This window comes from Wolffia australiana, chromosome 11 (assembly GCF_029677425.1).
Source record: "Wolffia australiana isolate 7733 chromosome 11, ASM2967742v1".
NCBI classification, from domain to species: domain Eukaryota; kingdom Viridiplantae; phylum Streptophyta; class Magnoliopsida; order Alismatales; family Araceae; genus Wolffia; species Wolffia australiana.
In genome coordinates this window covers 7,509,510-7,530,304 of record NC_135845.1, presented here as the reverse complement: position 1 = coordinate 7,530,304, position 20,795 = coordinate 7,509,510, and the positions used below count along the sequence as shown (strand labels likewise).

Here is a 20,795-nt window from a genome sequence, read left to right as displayed (position 1 = left end):
AAAGTCTGATTCAAATACAAATCTTAACCCGTATTTAAGTTTAACTTGAAAACACCAACATCATCAACCTCCATCACTTTGCCATCACCTTGATGGTTGAGGCAGCCCTACATTGATACACTTATGTTAGTAGCACCCGAATCTACCCACCATGTGTGTCTTGGTACTGAAGCAAGGTTGACTTATGAACAAACAAGAGAAAAATGTGTACCTTTCTTCTTGAACCAAGCAGGATCTTTATCACATTCTTTCTTCACGTGTCCGCTATGCTTATAAAATAAGCAACCATGTTCCTTATGTTGTTTCTTTTTAGGCGGACCATTAGTAGCTTGATTCCCCTTGCGCTTTCCTTTATCCTTGAATTTTCCCTTGAAGGCAACAGCGAGGTGAGCACTTTCACACTGTTCAGACTTCAATCACTATTCTTCTTGCTCACAATGCGAGATGAACTCATCGAGAGAACACGGGTCCCTCTGACAGTTATAGCTCACTTTGAACTGATTGAATTGTGTTGGAAGAGAGTTGAGATTCATAGAGACACTAGATTCCTCAGGCAGTTCCAAATGTAGAGCCTTAAGAATGGATCGAATGTGAGAGATTTGAGTTATGTACTCTCTTATGTTGCCTTTACTCTCTCATGGTAGTTAGGCGATTCATAAGGGTAATAATATCAGCTCTATCACTTTTGTGTTCCTCTTTTCAAGATCTTGAAGAGGAACTTTTGCTTCAGTAGCCTTTTCAGCTACTGTGTCCCTCAAGGATTCAGGAATGGTGCACTTTATGACCATCGAACTCGTGCGATTTGACCTTTCCTATTTATCATAGACATTCTTTTCCTCAACCGAGGAGCACTCTTTGATGCCCTTTAGTTGATCATTCCTCAATGTGTAGTCGAGGTCCATTGCACTGAGATAGAGTGTCACAAATTCCGTCCATTTCTTAAAATTGGAACCATTGAGCATTGGAATGGAATTTACATTCATGCATACATTTGAAACTGAACTTGAGCCTAAACAAAAAATTAAATATACTCACACGAAAATAAAAATAACTAAGGCACAATTAAAAAAATAATGGTATTCTCCATCTCAAGACATCTAGGACAACATCACTATTCATCTTTGGATGATACATTGACTAGTAGGTGATTCTCATGGCGCAATAGTCAAATTTGAACGGTGAAATGACATTCCAAGAACCTTCCTTTGGGCCGATTCAATGATGTCATTATAACTTAATAATCATCAAATATATTATTACTAATGTGACTGTTATTTGGCCAGATACGCATTTTCCTTTGGACCAATAAGTATTCACATAAATAACACCACAAAATGCGTCTTAGTATTATAAATAACACAACAAGTATTCCTTTGGACCGACATGCTTTCATAATCAGATATTTTCAATTCAACTTCTCAATTGAAAGCCTACCAGACAAATACCACAATTTTAATTATCCATGTGTCCACTCGATTAGGCCAAACACCTATTTTCCTTTGGGCCAATTAGTGTCTGCATGAATATAAGGCACATTATAATCTTAAAGTTGATTATATACACCAAAATGGGTATCATGCACACAGTAATTCTCATTCACCAATTTAACATATCCAATTCATCAAATCAAATAATGCAAAAAGAAATTGCATAATTTAATTGTGATGGCGCACACCATTTGGACCCATTGAAGGCGTCATCCGCGCCGCCGCCATCGTCGCCAAGTGTCGGGTGAATTATGTTTCTCTATCATGTTTTGATTTCTCGTCCTCTTTGTTAGTTGCATTTTGTGTTTTTCAGAATCATTGTATTCATGTCTGTTGTTTCATCCATGTTTTGTGTCTTCGTCGTTGTGTAGGGAGGGTCCTTAGCCATTTAGACCCCCTCCCTTTCCCCCTTCTTTTCGATTTTCTATCTCACTCTCTCGATTGCTCCCCCTCCTTTTCCGTCTCTCTCTCTGGATCGCTTCGTCTCCTTCTCCCTGCCTCCTTCTCTCTCTCTCTCTCTCTCTCTCTCTCTCTCTCTCTCTCTCTCTCTCTCTCTCTCTCTCTCTCTCTATCAGTCTCCCTCCCTTCTCCCTTCCGCTCTCTCTCTCTCTCTCGATCGTTCCCTCTTCTTCATCTCTCTCTCTCTCCATCGCTCCCATCCTCCCGCTCTCTCTCTATCTACTTCGTCATCCATTCGTCCGTTATCTGTTTCATTTTCTGTAACGGACGAATAAAGGAACAGATCATGATGCCGGACTTTTCACGTTGACAAAACAGTGACAAATGACAAAACAAACGAAACAAAATTCCATGAACTGAAGTCTGTTTAGTCCTGTTCCATCCTTTCAAGAACGTCATCCATTTTCGTCCAACAGCTCTACTGTCCTATTCTCTCCTTGATTTTCTCTGCCTATTGGACTCTCTTTCTCTCGATCTGTCTCTCTCTCCTTCTCTCTCTCTCTCCTTAACTCTTAATCTGTCCTCTCTCGCTCTGGTTTACAAACCACTCAAGTCCAATTTACAAACCATTCAAGGCCAAGTATCTGCCCAATATCCACCAATTAGGCCTAGTGTGGCTCAATAAGGACGTTGTAACAACCAGACAGCTACAGTTTTTTTGGTCAGATCTTCTTTTGCATCGACCAAATAAAGGTGTAGCATATGCTAATTACAGACCCACTTTGCCCAAATAAAGGTCAGATAAATGCCTAAAAGTTCCAATATTGACTATGTAAATAAATAAACAAATAAGAAAAAGCCATTAATTTGCAAATAGTACAGGCCCTTTATAGGCCTAGTTTTCCATGAATGTATATCGCACTATTCCCTGATTATGGTAGCTGCCATTAGGGATCGCCAAACGTCATCTGTCACATCACGCGTCTCCGTGACGGACTCGTGATGGATGACGTGATGGTGACGGTGACGAACCAGATGAACCCTGACGGTGACGTATTACCCGTGACGGTGATGGTGACGAAAAGTCCGACACAGTGACGTACAGTGTCTCTCTCTCTCTTTCGTTCTCTCTCTCTCACGCACTCTCTCATTCGTTCTCTCCCTCTCTCGCCCTCTCTTTCTCTTTCTCTCTCTCTCTCTCTCTCGCTCTCTCTCTCTCTCGCTCTCTCGCTTTCGTTCTCTCTCTCTCTCTCTTTCATACTCCTGAATAGACGTGGTTGTTCTGTTCTGTTCATTTAAAACGAACAGAAAATTTGCATAAACGAACAAATTTGCACAACCAAACAAAATTCGCACAACCGAACAAAATTTGCACAACCGAACAAATGCGAACAAACAAACAAATTCGAACAAACGAACAAATTTGAACAAAATGACTAAATTCGAACAAGCCAACAAAATTCGAACAGAAAGAACATAATTGTTTGGAAATTGCGTAAAATGCTGTAAATTGCAAAAAAATGTTATGCATAAAGTATAATTTGAATAATCATAATTGTTTAGTATGACGTTATCTTAATTTATGAATCGCTTGTCACGAAACACTGTAATCAGTATATTATTTTCAGTATAAATATAACAGTCATTAAATGTAGTGATAATGGCATTTATGCTATTGTTGTAACTTAGTTTTAAGAAAAAAAATTGGAATGATTTAACGAATTTATTTGGCAATTTAATCAGAGGAGGAGATTCTACTGAATTAATTTTGGTAATTCATCTTATTTCTTTGGGTGACATAACTGAATTCATTCGTTCTAAAGGGGAAGGAATTAATCAATTTAATAGATTTTTGAGAATTAATTTCATTAAAATGACATGCATGAAACAGAGTGTACTTCCATATTTTCTAGGACTTGGTTAGAGGGTGAACGATTAGGTTTCAGTAAAATATATTTAGGTATTTCTACAATAATAATATAACTTTTGTTAAGTTTTCATATGGTAACAAATTCAAGATGCCGTTTTTTAAAACAAATGTTAATGTTCCTAGTTTTGTCACGAAAGGGAGAGGGAGAGGGAGAGAGAGTGAAAGTGAAAGAGAGAAGAAGAGGGTGAGCGTGAGGGTGAGTAAGGGAGAGGAAGACAGAAGGAAATGGATAGGGAGATAGAGAGATGAAGATAAAGGGGGGATTAAAGACAGAGAAAGGGAGATTTTGATAGATTGAAAGGGGAAATAAGAGATAGAGACAAAATCAAAGAATTAGAAGGAGAGAGAGAATCTGATATAGAAAAAGAGAAGCTCAGTGAATGATAGAAAGGTAGAAAGAGATACTTAGGGAGTGAGAAAGTAGAGAGGAGCAATAACTGTCTTCAAAATAAGTGGGATACACCATGTCTATTTTGTAGAGTACGACTCATTTTTTGAGGAAAATAACTGTCTACAAAATTGAAGTCCCTCTGCAGACCCAAACCCTCAAAATTCCTGTCAGATTTCTGGCTGGGTATTTTGAGCTGCAGAACTAGCTTTCCACCTCCTGGCCGAGTATATCTTTCGACGATGGTTGAATCCTGAGTAACACCCTCAGGCCTATGACAAGCCCACCTGTTCTACACATGTAAAGAAAGGGAGATTTGAAGATGGAGTTATGGAATGAGAGGGAAGTGGAAGAGGAAAGTGATCGACAAATGGAATCACGGTTTGATAAAACATAAAGAAATATGTATATGCAAAATTGACTGATAAATCCATATAATCAGATAATTACAACCGTAGAGAATTTCAGAGCAGGACTGAGTCGGAGATTACGAGAGGTACTGACAAAATTATGTGAAAGGAGGTTTCTAAATAGTGAATTAGTAAGAGGGCAAGAGGAAGAGAAAAATCAAGAGAAAAGAAAAGACAGATAGAGAGAGAGAAAGGCAGATAGAGAGACAGAGAGCAAGAGAAACAGAGAGAGAGAGAGAAATGGGAGTGACAGATAGAGAGACGCCAAGCAGAGAGAGAGAGAAACAGAAAGATAAAAGACAGATATAGAGACAGAGCAAGAGAAACAGAAAGATAGATAGAGATAGATAGAGAGAGCGCAAGAGAATCTGAAAGAGATATAGAAGACTGATATAGAGAGAGAGAGAGAGCGAGAGAAACAGAAAGAGAGATAGAGACTGATAGAGAGAGAGAGAGAGAGCAATAGAAACAGAAAGAGAGATGGAGACTGATAGAGAGAGAGAAACAGAAAGATAAAAGACAGATAGAGAGACAGAGCAAGAGAAACAGAAAGATAAAACACAGATAGAGAGACAGAGCAAGAGAAACAGAAAGAGAGATAGACATAGATAGAGAGAGCGCAAGAGAAACAGAAAGAGAGATAAAGACAGATAGAGAGAGGGCAAGAGAAACTGAAAGAGAGATAGAAGACTGATATAGAGAGAGAGACCAAGAGAAACAGAAGGAGAGATAGAAGACTGATAGAGAGAGAGCAAGAGAAACAGAAAGAGAGATAGAGACTGATAGAGAGAGAGCGAGAGAAACAGAAAGAGAGATAGAGACTGATAGAGAGAGACAGCAATAGAAACAGAAAGAGAGATGGAGACTGATAGAGAGAGAGAGCAAGAGAAACAAAACAAGAGATAGAGGCAAATAGAGAGAGAGCAAGAGAAACAGAAAGAGAGATAGAGATAGAGATAGAGAGAGAGAGCAAGAGAAACAGAAAGAGAGATAGAGATAGAGAGAGAGAGCAAGAGAAACAGAAAGAGAGATAGAGACTGATAGACAGAGAGAAACAGAAAGATAAAAGACAGATAGAGAAAGGGCAAGAGAAACTGAACGAGAGGTAGAAGACTGATATAGAGAGAGATGACTAAAGCAGAAGGAGAGAGAGGAAACGGACCATCCGTCCAATAAACCTAATGTGTGGAGAGGCCCTCTCTCAGGAACCAGTTCTGTTGTTCGAAAAATTCTCCAGTTAAACAATGTTTTAGAGAAATATTTGAATGAAAGAACTAGATAGCTATAAGAACTAAGCTTTCATCTGAGTCGCAAGAGATCCCCTTTCTGTCGAACCAGTTCATATTAAATAACTATTTGACCAGTTATCTGATATTTGAAGAACTATTTCAAAGAAAACATAAAATAAGATAGAACGCTGTTAGAAACAATCCTGGCAGAGAGCCCCTTCCCTTAGAAACAATCCTGGTTAAACAATGATTTCATCAACTAAAAACATTAAAGAAATATTTGGAAGAAACCGTAAAATAAGTCAGACCGCTGCAAGTGTTCTTCTGGATTTCAATACAGATCCTTCCATTTGAACCAGTCATTGTTAATTAATTGTCTGTCTAAATAACCAATATTCGAAGCGGTGAACCAGTCAAGGTTCACCGCTTCGTCTCTTCTGTCCACTGTGAGCTTCATATGCCACCTTACTGACCAATAACCACATTTACATTTTATAGCCACAGGAGTATCTCTGCTCCAGACGACTACAATAAACTTTCGATGAAATAAAACGACTATATGAGAGTAAAATTTTGAACTTATATGCCTAGAAATAATTCTCCTACAGATGTGAGAAGTTGATTTAAGGGATACCTCGAGGGCCCTCCTGACAAAGTTTATCTCCTCTGGAGGAATTAAGGTTGGAAATGATAGGTGCCAAGTTCTAGAATTGACATAAAAGGAAGGAAATCATTTGAGATAAAAGAAATTAAAATCGATTATAACGCTCGCATCGATCTTTGAAGTTTTTGCATGAAAAAGAAAAGCATATAGCAAAATTCGCCTGGATTAACAATCTCACCGTCCACAAAGTCTCACAAGAGAACTCAGAACTCTCCGAAAATGATGATGAACATCTTATTCTCCACTCTCTGTCAGGAACTGAAGAAAATGAGGCGCCCCCTCCAAAATCTTGGCCGTCATATCCCCAAAATGCCTTGAATTCAAGAAGAAAAAATAAAAATTAAAAGTAGGAGGAGGCTACAGGGATTATAAAAAACAGTTTATATAAGAGAATGCGGATATAACTCAAGCAAGCGAATGTGAAACGAAGAAATTTTTTTTGGAGAGAACTCGAGAATTCACTCATTAAGATAGCTCTTGTGTTCTTTGGCTTTTCCGACGAACGATACTCCGGAGAAAGCAAAGAGAGTAAAAAACTAAATGCAAGCATAACTCGCATGAAGTACGCGAGAATCAAGATTCACAAGAGACCAATTTGATTGGCCAAAAAAAAAACAGTCAAGGATGAGCAAGCAAACGCGAATCAAACCCTAATTACAACTCTAAAATTCATTCCTAATTCTAATTTCAACACTAAAAATCTGCATTTTTTGGCAGGTTCATCGGTTCTTCAGATTCACCGACGAAAGTATTAGAGATTAAAAAAATCCTAAAACCATCCATAATTCCAGAATTTCGGTCCGCCGAAGAACACACCCACATAAATCAAACTCACAAAACCTTGAAAACGATTGAAACTCAACTCACATGAGTTCCGCGAGAGGAGAACTGAGGCTGCGTCGTGCTCGCGAGGAGCCCGTCAGCGTTCTCGGAGCCTTCCAAGCGCAAGAACAAACCCTGTATTTTTTTTCCTCTCCAAATATTGTCAAGAGTCTTGAGTTTTGAGTCTTGAGTCTTGACCATATTATTTTCCTTAAAAAAACCCGTAAAATTAATTCGCGCAATTCGAACAAAGCGAACCGCACAGCCTCGTGTGCGAAGTTCTGTTCTTTTTCATTGGTGTTCCGTTCGGAAATCCGAACAACTCGCGCAATTCGCACCATCCGAACAGAACTACTATGTCTACTCCTGAACAGTGCGCAGGCATATACCGCTTCGTCGCCGTCTTCGTCGTGCCTTTACTCTGCTTCCACTTCATCGACTCCAACAACCCTTACAAGATGAACTTCCGCTTCGTCGCCGCCAACTCGCTTCAAAAGATCGTCGTTCTCTTTGCCGCAGCGATGTCTTATGCGCGCGGAGGCGTGGCCCTCGACTGGGGGATCTCCGCCTTCTCGCTTGCCACCATCGCCAACACACTTGTGATAGGCGTGACTCTGCTCTCCGCCATGTACGGGGATTCTTCTTCCAGCCTCACGGTTCAGGTTGTCGTTCTACAGTGCGTTATCGGGCACCCGCTTCTCTCTCTTTCGTTCTCTCTCTCTCCCGATCTCTCTCACTCTCCCGATCTTTCCCCCTCCCAATCTCTCTCTCTCTCTCCCGATCTCTCTCTCTCTCTCTCGCTCTCTCTCTCTCTCTCACACCCGATCCCTCTCTCTCTCAGTCCCTCTCTCTCAATCCCCTCTCTCTATCTCTAATTTCCCGTCACTATGGACGCTGATGCCGTCACCGTGACGGTGATGCGACGAAACGAGAACGGGAGGATGAGTGATGTGACGGTGACAGATTTTTTTAAAATCCTCGGACGAGTGACATGACTGTGCCGTGACAAACATTTCTTCACGTCGCCACCCGTCACCGTCCCGTCCCTTTTATGGGGTGTCATGTCCCGGACGTGCCGTTCCATAGCTACCATCACTCTTGACTGAAAATTCCAAGAGATTTTCATTACTAGCAAATAAATGGCTTTTTCATACTGGCATGAGTATTTATCTCTCTGTGCCGTCGACTACCATCATTTTTGAGTGAAAATCAGTCCTAGTAAAGAAATAAATAGAGAGGGAGACGTGTAAAATAGATTAAGAAAGGACCACAGAGATGAAGAGACAGATAGAAACACGACGTGAGAGTCAGTCAGATTGAAATAGAAAGACAGCGTGAGAGAGCGAAATTGAGAGAGAAAAGAGAGACGGAGCGCGAGAAGAGAGAGATTAAGAAAGAAGCAGAGAGAGCGAGCGAGAGAGAGATTAACAGAGGAATAGAGAGAGAGAGAGATTAAGAGGAAGAAGCAGAGAGAGAGAGAGAGACGGTGAGAAGGAGAGAGAGATTAAGAAAGAAGAGAGAGAAGGATCGCAAGACAGAGATTAACAGAGAAATAGAGAGAGGGAAAGAGCGTGAGTGAGGAATTAAAAAACGAGCGAGAGAGAGAGAGAGCTTGAGTGAGAGATTAACAGAGAAATAGAGAGAGAAAGTGTGAGTGAAAGAGATTAAAAGAGAAATAGAGCGAGAGAGCGTGAGTTTAAGAGACATTAACTCTCACGGTCTCTCTCTATTTTTTTTTTTATTTTTTATTTTTTTGGAGAGGGAGAGAACGTGAAATTAAGAGAGATTAAAAGAGATTAAGAGATAGATGGAGAGATTAAGAGATAAATAGAGAGAGCGAGAAAGACACGCTCAGTCGCACTGCTCCCGTCATTGCCCCCGCGGCTGATTCCTCGTCGCGAGCGTAAGAAATTGCCGCATTTATAGGGAAGAAAAGAGAGAGGCGAAATCCCTTCCTCAATATATTTATGGTGTCCGGGGTTAGTAGAGTTACAACGATCTGGGATTGAAGGCATGGTTATAAAAAGATCCATTGCGAGTTTCCGAGACAAAAAAAAGATCCGTTGTGAAGTTTCCGAAACACAAAAATAGATCCGTTGTGATTGTGTGGCTAACCAGAGTTGGAGACCACCTTTGTCAATCCCCCCCAAAGTCCGCTCCACCTTGCGGCTTGTGCCGACCCATACACTGATTCTATGACCATCTCAAAGTCATCGTTGATCCTCCTTAGTTTGACTTCTGTCTCCACTTTAGAGAACACCGTATCGTCCCAAGCTTCACAAGTTTCCAACATCGTTTCCTGCAAACACACCACCATTCCTCAACTTCATTGATTCCTTCCACCCTTCCGTGCTGCCTTCTTTTGTATATAGACTACCATTTTCGGAGCTTCCTCCTTTTGTCCTCAACAGATGTTGTTCTTTTACTTCATTACTCCACTGTGCTTCCTGTTTCTTTCCCTTCTGGCTTGTTTTTTTTTTCTTGAACAATAAAGAAGATCACCCAGCTTGGTGAACCTCCGTACACGTGGACAGGAGGGATCTAAGCCAAAAACAAATGGCCCCTCGTGCCCCCCATAACCCTCCACCTCAGCCAGGACCAAACCAACAGAACATAAGTCTCTCCCCTTCATTTATAGCCCTGTCCACCGACATTGCCGTCCCCTTGAATAAGACCTCGTTGCGATGGGACCATATTGCCCAAAGTACCGCGAATCTCATCCCCCGCTCCATCCCAAACCCCCGTTGACATCGCGGCATTGTGGCCCATAATACCGAGCTCGACATAATCTCTGCTAGCCCCTGGCTAGCCCATATCGCACGCGCGAGCCGACATTGGAAGAAAAGATGCTCGCACTCCACTTCCTCCTCCGTACACATAAGGCATAGTGATGATTCTGCCAGGAAAAACCTTCGACGTCTCACGTGGGTCATTGTCCGCTTCCTGGCGAGCATCCAGGCAAACACCCTAACCTTCTGCCTTCTGGCTTGTGATGGTTGTTCTTTCCTCGGCCTTCTTCATTCTTCGTACCGTCTCCCCTTTTGGCTTGTGATGATTTGCCTCTTTTTCCATTTGGCGACCTCCGGACCCCTCAGTCTAACCACGGGGGAATCACGGCCCCCATTGAGTTTCTCCACTTCCATTATCACACAATTAGGATCTCTGGACACAAGTCCGGTTGAGATGATACAACGGAGTCTGCTGAATGATCTGATCATTGCCCCCAACACCAACCTGATTCTATAACCCACTGGGATATCTCGAGCCTCTAATATAGTTGTAACCTGCGCCTCCTTAGGTGCACCATCTATCGGGTGTACTCGTCGCCATTTCAACTGCACCTGATCAATTAGTTGTTGCGTCAAGCCATTGATTCTGATGTAAGCCGCCATTGAGACTCCGTGGATGAATAGTTGTCCGTTATCCAGGTCCGGCTAACACCACTGCCTTTCCTGCTTGTTGGTGTCATCTGTAGGTCCTTCGTGGTGTTCTGCCCTATGGATTTCCAACAGTCCCCCTTTGGCTGTCCTGAAGCAATAACCAGCCTTCTCACCTCTACTAGCACCTCCAGTCTTATCATGTCGCCTCCTCTCTCCTTTCCCTAATCCACGGTAAGAGCTTTTGTTTTTTCCTTTGGCCCTTCTCCCATCCCCATTTTCTTGTTCTCCCCCTTCCTTGTGGTCTGACTGCCTGCATCCATCTGTACTATCTTTGCTTCCCTCCCCCCTGCCTCACGGAATCATTTCAGTCCCCGACAATAATCGTTCGAAGGGCTGTTCGACCACCGTGGTGATCTTCTCCACCTCTCCTCTCCACTTCTGCCTCAGTTCACCCCTCCAAAAAAACCACCCTCTATCTTCACCCCTGGGAAGGTCTTGCCTTCTCGTTCTGTCTCTGCCTCCGCCACCATGGGAGAAGCTTTGTTGTACATTCCCATCTTCAACTCTATCTTCCCCTTCCTCCCGGTCTCCTTGTATTCGACTGCCACGATAGTCTCTATCATATTCCTTTATGTCCCACTGGAACTGTCCTCTCTGTCGCTCGCCCATCGGGTTCTTAACTCTCCTGATATGACCCGTGGTCTGTGATAGACGCTACTCCACGACTTACCGAAGAAGGAAGACCAGATCTGGTCAACGGTCGTTTGACCAAACTAAATGAATTGGCCGGGAACTTCCCACATAGACCTATAAATAAAGGAGGAGTCTCCAGGTAAAGAATATCGTTTTCTTGATCTTGAATCCTCAGTTCTCAGAGGGGAAGAGTGGAGCTACGGTCGTGGCTCTGCCATCGGCTTGAAAGGGAGGAGTTCTACCTCGAGGAGGGAGGACCGCCAGATCGAGAAGGAGCTTCCGAGGAGGAGCCGTCTGGATCAACTCCAAGATTTTATACAACATTGTCAGACTATCCATTTCGGTGGAGAGCGGAACTTTATTGAATTCTATCTTTTGATACTTCGTATCTTTTGATACTTTATTGAATTCTATCTTTTAATTTGCAGACTTGAACATTTCATCGAACACCTCACGTGTTCGATGAATATGTCTTGATTTACCAAAGTCTATCCCTTTCAACTTTATAAAAAAAACATCAAAAATATATCACGCCTTCTCTTGAGCATTCTGTCGAACACCTCTCGGGTGTTCGACAGAAACACCCTCTTATCTTTATAATATCTTCGTCAAACATATAAAAAACATACTATTACTTAAATACTACACACCTCTCTCTACTTCTTGACCTCCTATCGGGCATTTAGTCTGACACCCTTCGGGTGTTCAACTAAATCAATTATATAAACTATATATATAAGAATATAACTGATATAAATATATATATATAAATACATATGCTAATTCTACGGATCATTCTGCCTTCTTATATTGCTATAGGTACTTATTAATTTCTATTACTCCCTCTTTACTCCTTAATATTTCTCTATACGTATGCTTACTTAGTATACTATAATTAGATAATTACCAACTCGTTATCTCTCTCTCTCATTAAACTTAGTCTTATTCATACTTATCTATGTTTTCACTAACTAGGTTCTTATCCTTCTTAAATATAATATCAAATTCCTTACTAACTTATCATTCTTAGTATCTCTAGTACACATATATACATAATCTTAGATCTTTTCTCTTCTCTCATATTCTTATTAAACTAATATTCTCTATACTCTCTTATTACTTGTCTCTCCTTATTCTTATTATCTTTAGTATTATCACTACATTTTAATAAAGATAACTCAATTACTGAACTTAAACCTAAAGGCCAGTCCCTGTGGAGACGACCTTACTCACGCTATACATGAGTAAGCTTCTATACATTTTACAAATTTATTTGATTGTAGGCAAATTAAAATTACAACGACTATTAAAAATAACACCGTAATTTGCCTCCATCAATTCCACTACGAAGCAAGCTAACCCTCCCGATAGGAGATACGGGCGCATTCCGATGGCACAAGAAAAGCATAAAACGGAGTTCAGGAAGGGTGATCTATCCTATTTCAATGGCTCTAACGCACAAGGATGGTTAAGCTATGTGGAGCGATTTTGTAAGGTACACCGCATACTTGATCATGAAAACTTCATCTCGCCTCTCTACACCGAGGAAAACTTTGGGCTAGGACGTTGGGATATCGTCAGAGAGCAATTCAAAAAAAGGGTACAAGTTATCCTCAAAGTCACTATGTGAAAGATTTATGAACCTACAGCAAACAGGATCCGTTTGCGATTACCGATCTGAATTCGAAGAACTGGCGGCTTTCCTGCCCCACTTATCTCTGGACGTACATGAGACAGCTTATTTAAGGGGGCTGCAACCTGATATTTGTTCCGAGCTAATGGTATCCAAGCGGTAATGGATTTTTCATTAGAAGCCGAAAGTAATTTGTTAATGCAAGACGCCAGACCCTCAGGGAAGTTAGTTACTCCTGTTAGTCAACACACCCCTACCAGATATAAGGGGGGTTCTTCCGTTTCACCAGGAGGACAATTTACCAATGTCGAGTCAAGTGTTTGAAATGCTATACCGATTAATAAAGGAGAATAAATAAACCGCACTGGTAAAGGAAGAATGACTCATTTATCTCCTGGAGAGTTTCTACAGCGAAAGGAGAAGGCCCTGTGTTATCACTGCAATGAAGTATTTGTTCCCGGACATAAATGCCTCAAGAAGGTGAGTATTTATATGCTACAGGAAGAAGAAGAGGAAGAGTCACACCCACTAACAGAAGAAGACTTTATGCAACTGGATGACAACCCTGTTTACGGAGGGACCCTTATGACGATGCAAGTAAGTATGAGGACTCCATCAGCTCGTATCCATGGAACTTTTCGATTATGGGGAATTGTTCACCTACACAGAGCGAGGGTGTTGATTGATGGAGGAGCCACAAGTAACTTCATTTGTCCCAAGTTTGCTCGAAGTGCAGGGATACCTTTTCAGCCTTATCACATTGTCCAGATTATGTTGGTGGCCATAGTTGTCTAGACCTTTGTCTTTGGTGACCACGCCCCTCCATTTTCTTCGATCAAGGGCTTCTTCATCTTCTTCCAGAAATTGAGTATCCTCCAGGTCATCCAAAACTTTGATCCTAGGTGGGAAACGTTCTGCCAGCTCCACTGAGCATAAAAATCGGTCTAATCTCGACAACCTGTTATTGTGCTTCTCCATGTATATGTGCGGTCAATTGGTCCCATTTTGTGGAGTAATGACTCCAAAATGAAAGCCCAAAAAGCCTCTGAATCTACGTCTCTCCCTCCCACTCCGTTCGGACGGTCCTGTGCTTCCAATGTCACATTAAAGTCACCTCCTATTGTAAAGGGCACCCTTGGAAGGTGCCCACTAGATCGGCCAACTCTCTCCATAGGTCGTTTCTTCGTGAGGCACTGGTTGGACTGTAGACCAAAGCTGCGACCATTTCAAAATTGTCATATATGCATTTTAATTTGACTGCCGCAGCAAACTGACCCATCCATGTGTCTATTTTTTAAAAGACTCGCTCCATGCCGCCCCCTGACCTCCCTATGGAGTTGACCACCAAAACACCTTCAAGAGAGCCCCTCCCGAGTGTATTCCATTCCCTTGACTCACACTTTTCAAGCATGGTTTCCTGTAGGCATGCCACGGTGGCTCCCCATTCTCTCAGATACCTTCCCACTACTCCGCGCCTATTTTCGTTGCAGAGTCCACGAACGTTCCATGAGATACACTTCATCCCCTTCGCTGCCCTGTGCCAGCTTAAGTCCAACTTTCAGTGCTATCACTTTATCACTGTGGTTTATCACAGGGTCCTCCGTTGTTGTTTGTTCTCCAACAGGCTCTGTGGAGTCACAAATTGGAGGGTCCTCCGTGATTGTTTGATTGCCCACTAGCTCTGCTGCAGCACAATTGGGTGGGGCCTCTGTGCTCTGTGGAGGCTCTTTGTTCCATCGCCGGTTCTATTGTGGCGTGGTTGGGAGAGTTCAACGTGGTTATTGATTCGTTAGCTGACTCTACTATGGCACTGCAGGGATGGCAAAGGATCTCTTTGCAATTGCCATGGGTGCGGACGCCCCTTTCAATCCTTGGTCTTCTCAATTGCTACCTCGGGCCTTGTATTCATCTACTAACAGCAGGCGGCCACTTTTCCTGGCCTTTGCCCATCCAACTATTCTCCGCTCATGATGGATGCCCAACTTCTTACGTTTGTATATCAAGCCTTTCACTACACTGGCGACTCATTTGAGGCAGATGTCTGTGGCATCTGGTTTTCCTGTCGTACCTGCATTGTGTCTCCTTGATTGTGTGAGATCCCTTTGGGGTCATCCTGCTTCCCTGAGTTGATTTTTGGTTGCTGTCTCCTCGGCTCTAGGGCAACCGTCTTCATTCAGGCAACAAACGTCCCCCCCGAGGGAGTTACTACTTCTTTGCCTTTTCTCTCACAGCCCATTATTTATTAGCCGATTGCGGTGGCGGTGGCAGTGGCAATTTTGTCGTGATTTTTTTAACCTCATAGATTCCTTATGGGCCCCAAAAGTTCAGAATGGGCTGAGGCGTGGTTGCTTGGATACGCTCGACTTCCAGCACAACTATGTTTGGGTCCTCCGACTCCAAGCCATAAGAGAGGACAAGTTTGAGAGTGGCTCAAGGTCTGACCGAAGCCTCCAGCGCCCGTCTGGTCTGGTATCCCATTGGGATGCCTTGAGCTCTGGCCGCTATGTCTGAGACTCTGGATCCCCTCGGTTGAGAGAACCCGGCGCCATCTCACTAGTGCAATCCCGTTGACCACTATGTTTGTGTAAGCCCGCTCTTTACGCATCCACTATAGTGCTCTCCAGTCCCTCCCACTCTATATAGCTCTGGCCGACGGATAACTCGTTGTCGTCGTGGACCAACTCTTATCCATCCGTCCACTTCTTGTACCTCTGGCACTTGGTCAACAGTGCGTATTCTGCTAGACCCTGGGAGAGGTTCTGACTGCCCTGTTCTGTTACGACTCTCTTCCCCCCCTGACGCAGAGCGTTGTCGAAGCATCGTCCTGGCTTGGTGAGGGAGACTTAGACTCCATAGCATTGTATCTCCCACTCCCCCATGCGCATCGTCTTCTGTAGGTCTGTTCGACTTTTTCTGCAGGTTGCGTGGATATACCCACCATTGTGGAGTTTGCCCCCTGATGGTCTTCGCATCCCACCAGGCCACTGGGCATGGTCTAAGCAACCCGAGACTACCAGGCCACCCAAACTTTACTGTTGTCTAGCCTGGGTGCCTTCCCACCTGATACCCTGGCCTCTACAGCCCCGCTGTATTTGTGTAGCTCTCCTGATCATGTGGCCAATAATGTTGTCTCAAGTTGCTCTCAACCAGCGAGTGTCGTCCTGGCTCTTCCATCCTTGTCCCAGACCCTACTTTGAAGCATCCTCCGTCATTACCTCCTTGCGTGCATGCCATCTGCACCCTTTCTCCTAAAGCCAGAACCACTACGAAGGTGGAGTAGAAGACTGTAGGACGGGTAGAGACCATCATTAGACGAGCAGATGATGGTCTGGTCGTAGATTTCTCTGGATTCAGAGACCAGGTGGAGGAGGTGCGGGGGAATTCGGGTTATGTTGTAGAGATGTTGCTTCAAGGTCTCGCCAGAAATTGGGGCTCGGGTGATTTGGATGCATCATGTCTTTCCGTCCAGTAACTTGATAAGCATTTGGTTGTTTCCTAAGGCTGTTCCACTTTAGACATGGGTACTGCTATTGCTGGGGGCCCAGGGTTTGTATCTGTCTGTGTTGATCTTTGCATCCTTCTGCTTCTTCCGCTTCTCGAGGAAATCAGCTATGAGTTGCAACTCCTGGTCTTGTAGCTTTGCGTAGCTCCAGAGATCTCTGTGTTTGCCATACGCAGATACTATTAAGCCCAGAGATCTCTGGGTCTGTAGCCGAGCAGCCGAGTCCCTATTGCAAGAGAAGAACGATCGAACGTCCGAAGCCACTGATGTGGAGTCAGCACGGAGTAAGAAGAGGAGGAAAAGCGGGCATAGGGAGCCCAGATGTGGAAGTGGGAAAGGTGTTGCAACAGTGCCATTATCGCATTCACATTTAGTCGATCTGGTGCCCTGAACTCTTCGAGCATGAACAGGTGCATGATGCAGTGATCTTGGAACCATTTTCGAGCAACAGACGATCATTTAGCAGGATCAACATAACAAGCTATAATAAAAAGGAAAGGAACGACCGCATCTGGACCGCGAGTCTGTGGACGATCGGATGCAGATCAGACGATGCTCTCCATTTGCGTGAGCTTCTGCCACCTCTTTGAGACGGCCTTGAGCCTCTCCTCGAACTCTCCTCTGTACTTTGCTCCCACCACCGACGCGCCCATATCAAGCGCCACCAACTTCACATCTTCAAGATTACAGGGATGTCGCCTTTCATAATTCTGAGTAAGCCCTTCAACAGCGGCCGGAGTAGCAGCATTTTGATTAACAATGATGTTTTGTTCAAAATAATTGCCCCTGAAGAAATCGTGCACTGCGAACTGCCGCTCCTTGTCGGGATGATGAGGCTCAAGACTGAAAAGCTTCTGATCTAGCCGTTGTATTCTGGAGAGCAATGCAGCTTCCAGAACCTCAAGTTCAAAGGGCATGTCTATTATCCTCAACTTCAGAAATGCCTTCCCACCTTTCCGGTCATAATCGAATAAAATAACTCGTTCTTTCATGGCTATTATTCTCAAGGAGCCATGATTCAACAGAATAGCATGTTCACGGACCAGTAAAGAAGGCATTGAGTTGGTCGACCATAAAGATGGATCAACACTTCTGATATATTGAAGACCGAGCCCACTTGACTTCAGTAACTGTCTCCTATTTATCTTCTGAAAGTGACCGACTTGCTTGGTGCTGTCAACAAGATGGGCAGCTCTCCCGAAGAAAGTGTGAACGCCGGTGGTGATAACGACAGCTTCAATTTCTCCTTGTTTGCAAGTAGAACCAGAGGAAACACCGTCGTTCGGACCCTTGGTCACCGGTAATGACTCCCCCATTAGAGAAGACTGGTTGATCTTCAGCGGGTCGTCATCAAGAAGCTGGGCGTCGGCCGGGATGATATCGCCGAGCTTTATACTGATGACGTCACCAGGAACAAGGATTGATGCCTCCTCTTCGCTCCACCGCCCGTCTCTCAAAACCTTGGCCTTGGGGGCAAGCCAGGCCATGAGAGCAAGCCAGGCCATGAGAGCGGCGGCGGCATTACCGGTGTTGTTCTCCTCTATGAAGCTGATGGTGGAGTTGATCAGGAACAAAGTGATGATACCCACAAAATCTTTCCAATCTGGAGGCTTACCTCCTCAATTGGCAAGGGCAATGGCCATCTCTAATGGATGATAAATATCTTAATGTCCAAGCAGAACATTCAAAAGAGTTTATTCAGTTAAATTAGAAATTTACATAAAATGGATGACTAGAAATGTGCTGCATAGGACAAAACACCAGTGCCCTAAACAATAACTTTCTACAATCAACATCAGCGCAGTTACTTAACTAAAAACTATTAACTCTTTAAATAAAAGTCATCAAGAATAAAATTGAGATACTCTTCATAAACATAAGTGAACCTAAAATGCTTTCGTCACCAGCTGAGAGAGGGTAATCAGACAGCCGATGCCCTCGCCAACCACGCGGTACATGCTCGCACCCCCTCCTCTCTTTTCCACTCTTGGCAGGCGCTCCCCACTACGGCCCGAGGATGCCATCGGCTCGATCGTCTTGGCATGCCCTCCCTCCGCACACGCCGCCTCCTCGCAAAGCCAGCCCCGCGGGATTGGAGGATTGCGTGGAGTGCTGGCGTTCGCAGCATGGACAGCTCCTGCCCCGACTAGAGCGTCACCAGGCACTACTTCGAGCACACTTGACGACAGAGAGGACACACCCCGACTAGAGCGTCACCACGCACTACATCGACATCGCGGAGCAGCTCCGGAGGAATGACGGCGAACACACTTCCTCGAGCGTCTGCGAGGTATCACTCATGTATCTTTTCTTTTTCCTACATATGGGCGTGGACGAGTGGGATCCGAGTGTAATTGGGACATATATACTCGTTCCACGCCTATGAACATTGGAAAACACTACATCCTATAAATAAAATCCCCCTGGGTGGCATCCAGGGCACGGCTGGATCGGACTACAGACACAACCCTGGGGTTGGCCGTACCCGGCACCGTGTATTTTGCCAAAAAAAAAAAACTGAACCTAAAAGAATAAATCCATCATGCCCAGATTGAAAAGATAAAAGGGACATGCGCATAGAAAGAAATGAATTCATGGGCAGAACATATATAAGATAAACTCGTTCTCTAAAAGAATCAGAAATAGAGTGTTCAACATACTTTGGGTGAAGCGCTGAATTGGCCATGGGTAAATGGCAATGATTTAAAACATATAGCTTTTGAACTAATAAATAATGCCCGAAACAGTGAAATTTCTAAAAGCCAAACAGAACATTCAAAAGATTTCATTCAGTAAAATTAGACATTTACATGAAACTGATGACCAGCAATGTGCTGCATCGGTAAAAACACCAGTGCCCTAAACAAGAACTTTCTACTACAAACATCAGCGCAGTTACTGCACCAAACAAGAACTTTCTATAAACTCTTTAAGTAAAAGTCATCAGGAAGAAAATTCAGATACTTTACGTATACATAATTGAACCCACTTGTGCACGAATGAATAAATAATGTTAAAAATAAAAAGATGAAATAGCACTAAAAATACAGCACAGAACCAAAGCGCAAAGTTGAAGCGACAAACCACGACTCTAAAAGGATCAGAAAAAAAACATTAACCATATAGGTGCCAAAACCTCAATTTGGCATGAATAAAAAGAACTGCTGTAGAGAACAAACTTTCTGTCTTTAGCCCTGAAAAGTTACTCAAATTAAAATTAAATATCTTTACAATCCAGCAGAACATTAGAGATAGCTTGTTCGGATGACTTTAAATATAACATAACACTTATTACTCAAAATGTGCCACATCGCGAGAAACTCCAGTGCCTCACACAACCACGTTTCGGATATTGACATCCTTTCAGCTACATAACTAGAAACAATGAGTTCTTAAAAAAATGTGATCAGGAAGAAACCTAAAGCAGTTTTCATAGACAGACCTCAACATAAAAGAATAAGAATAAATGAATCATGCCCAGATTGAAAAGGTAAAGGGGACATGCACAAATAGAGAAATGAATTCATAGGTGCAAAATTGATAAGATAAACTCGCTCTCTAAAAGAATCATAAAAATAGTGTTAAATATATTTTGGGTGAAGAGCTGAATTTGGCATGGGTAAATGGACATGTTCTAAAACATATAGCTTTTGAACTACTAAATAACGCCTGAAATGGATGATTAATATCTTAAAAATTAAGCAGAACATTCAAAATACTATATTTGAATGGGCTACAAAATAGATCAATTTTTTTTATAAGATTTATCTATGGAATGTACTACAAGACTAAAATGAAATACCTGAAAGAAGGAACCTTTCTATTACAAATATTAGTGCAGTTACTTCACCAAACACTATTTTTTAAAAATAAAGTAGTCAGAAATAAAATCGAGACATTTTTCTTATACAGAACTGAACCCACATGGACAACAACAAATAAATAACGTTACAAATAATAAGATAAAATAAAATTAAACGTGTAACCGAATACCAAAGAGTAAAGTTGAGGAGACAAACTCAGACTCTAAACGACTTACAAAAAATTAACTTTGACCACAGTTATGATTAAAATCTCAGTTTGGCACAATTAAATAAAAAGGTAAACTACATGCTGTATGGAAACAAACATTCCGTCTTGACACCTGAAAAACGACCTAAATTAAATCTTAAATATCTATAAAAGATGAAAATAGCATTAAGAGTAAAACGGGAAATTTCTAAGATAAACTTGAACTCCAAAATTAAAAGAAAAAGTT

The 20,795-nt window shown here is 42.7% G+C and overlaps 1 long non-coding RNA gene across 4 annotated transcripts; it reads right to left on the bottom strand.

The window, feature by feature from the left end:
* Positions 1–4,221: 4,221 nt before the first annotated feature.
* LOC144709365 (uncharacterized) lies at positions 4,222–7,506 on the bottom strand. 4 transcript variants are annotated; one of them, XR_013583009.1, is made up of 4 exons: positions 7,375–7,506; positions 6,686–6,820; positions 6,478–6,547; positions 4,222–4,496 (listed from the first exon to the last, which is right to left on the bottom strand). It is a non-coding gene; the product is annotated as an uncharacterized LOC144709365 (long non-coding RNA). The 4 variants fall into 4 exon arrangements; XR_013583010.1 differs by having other exon boundaries at positions 4,222–4,491; XR_013583008.1 differs by lacking the exon at positions 6,478–6,547.
* Positions 7,507–20,795: the final 13,289 nt, after the last annotated feature.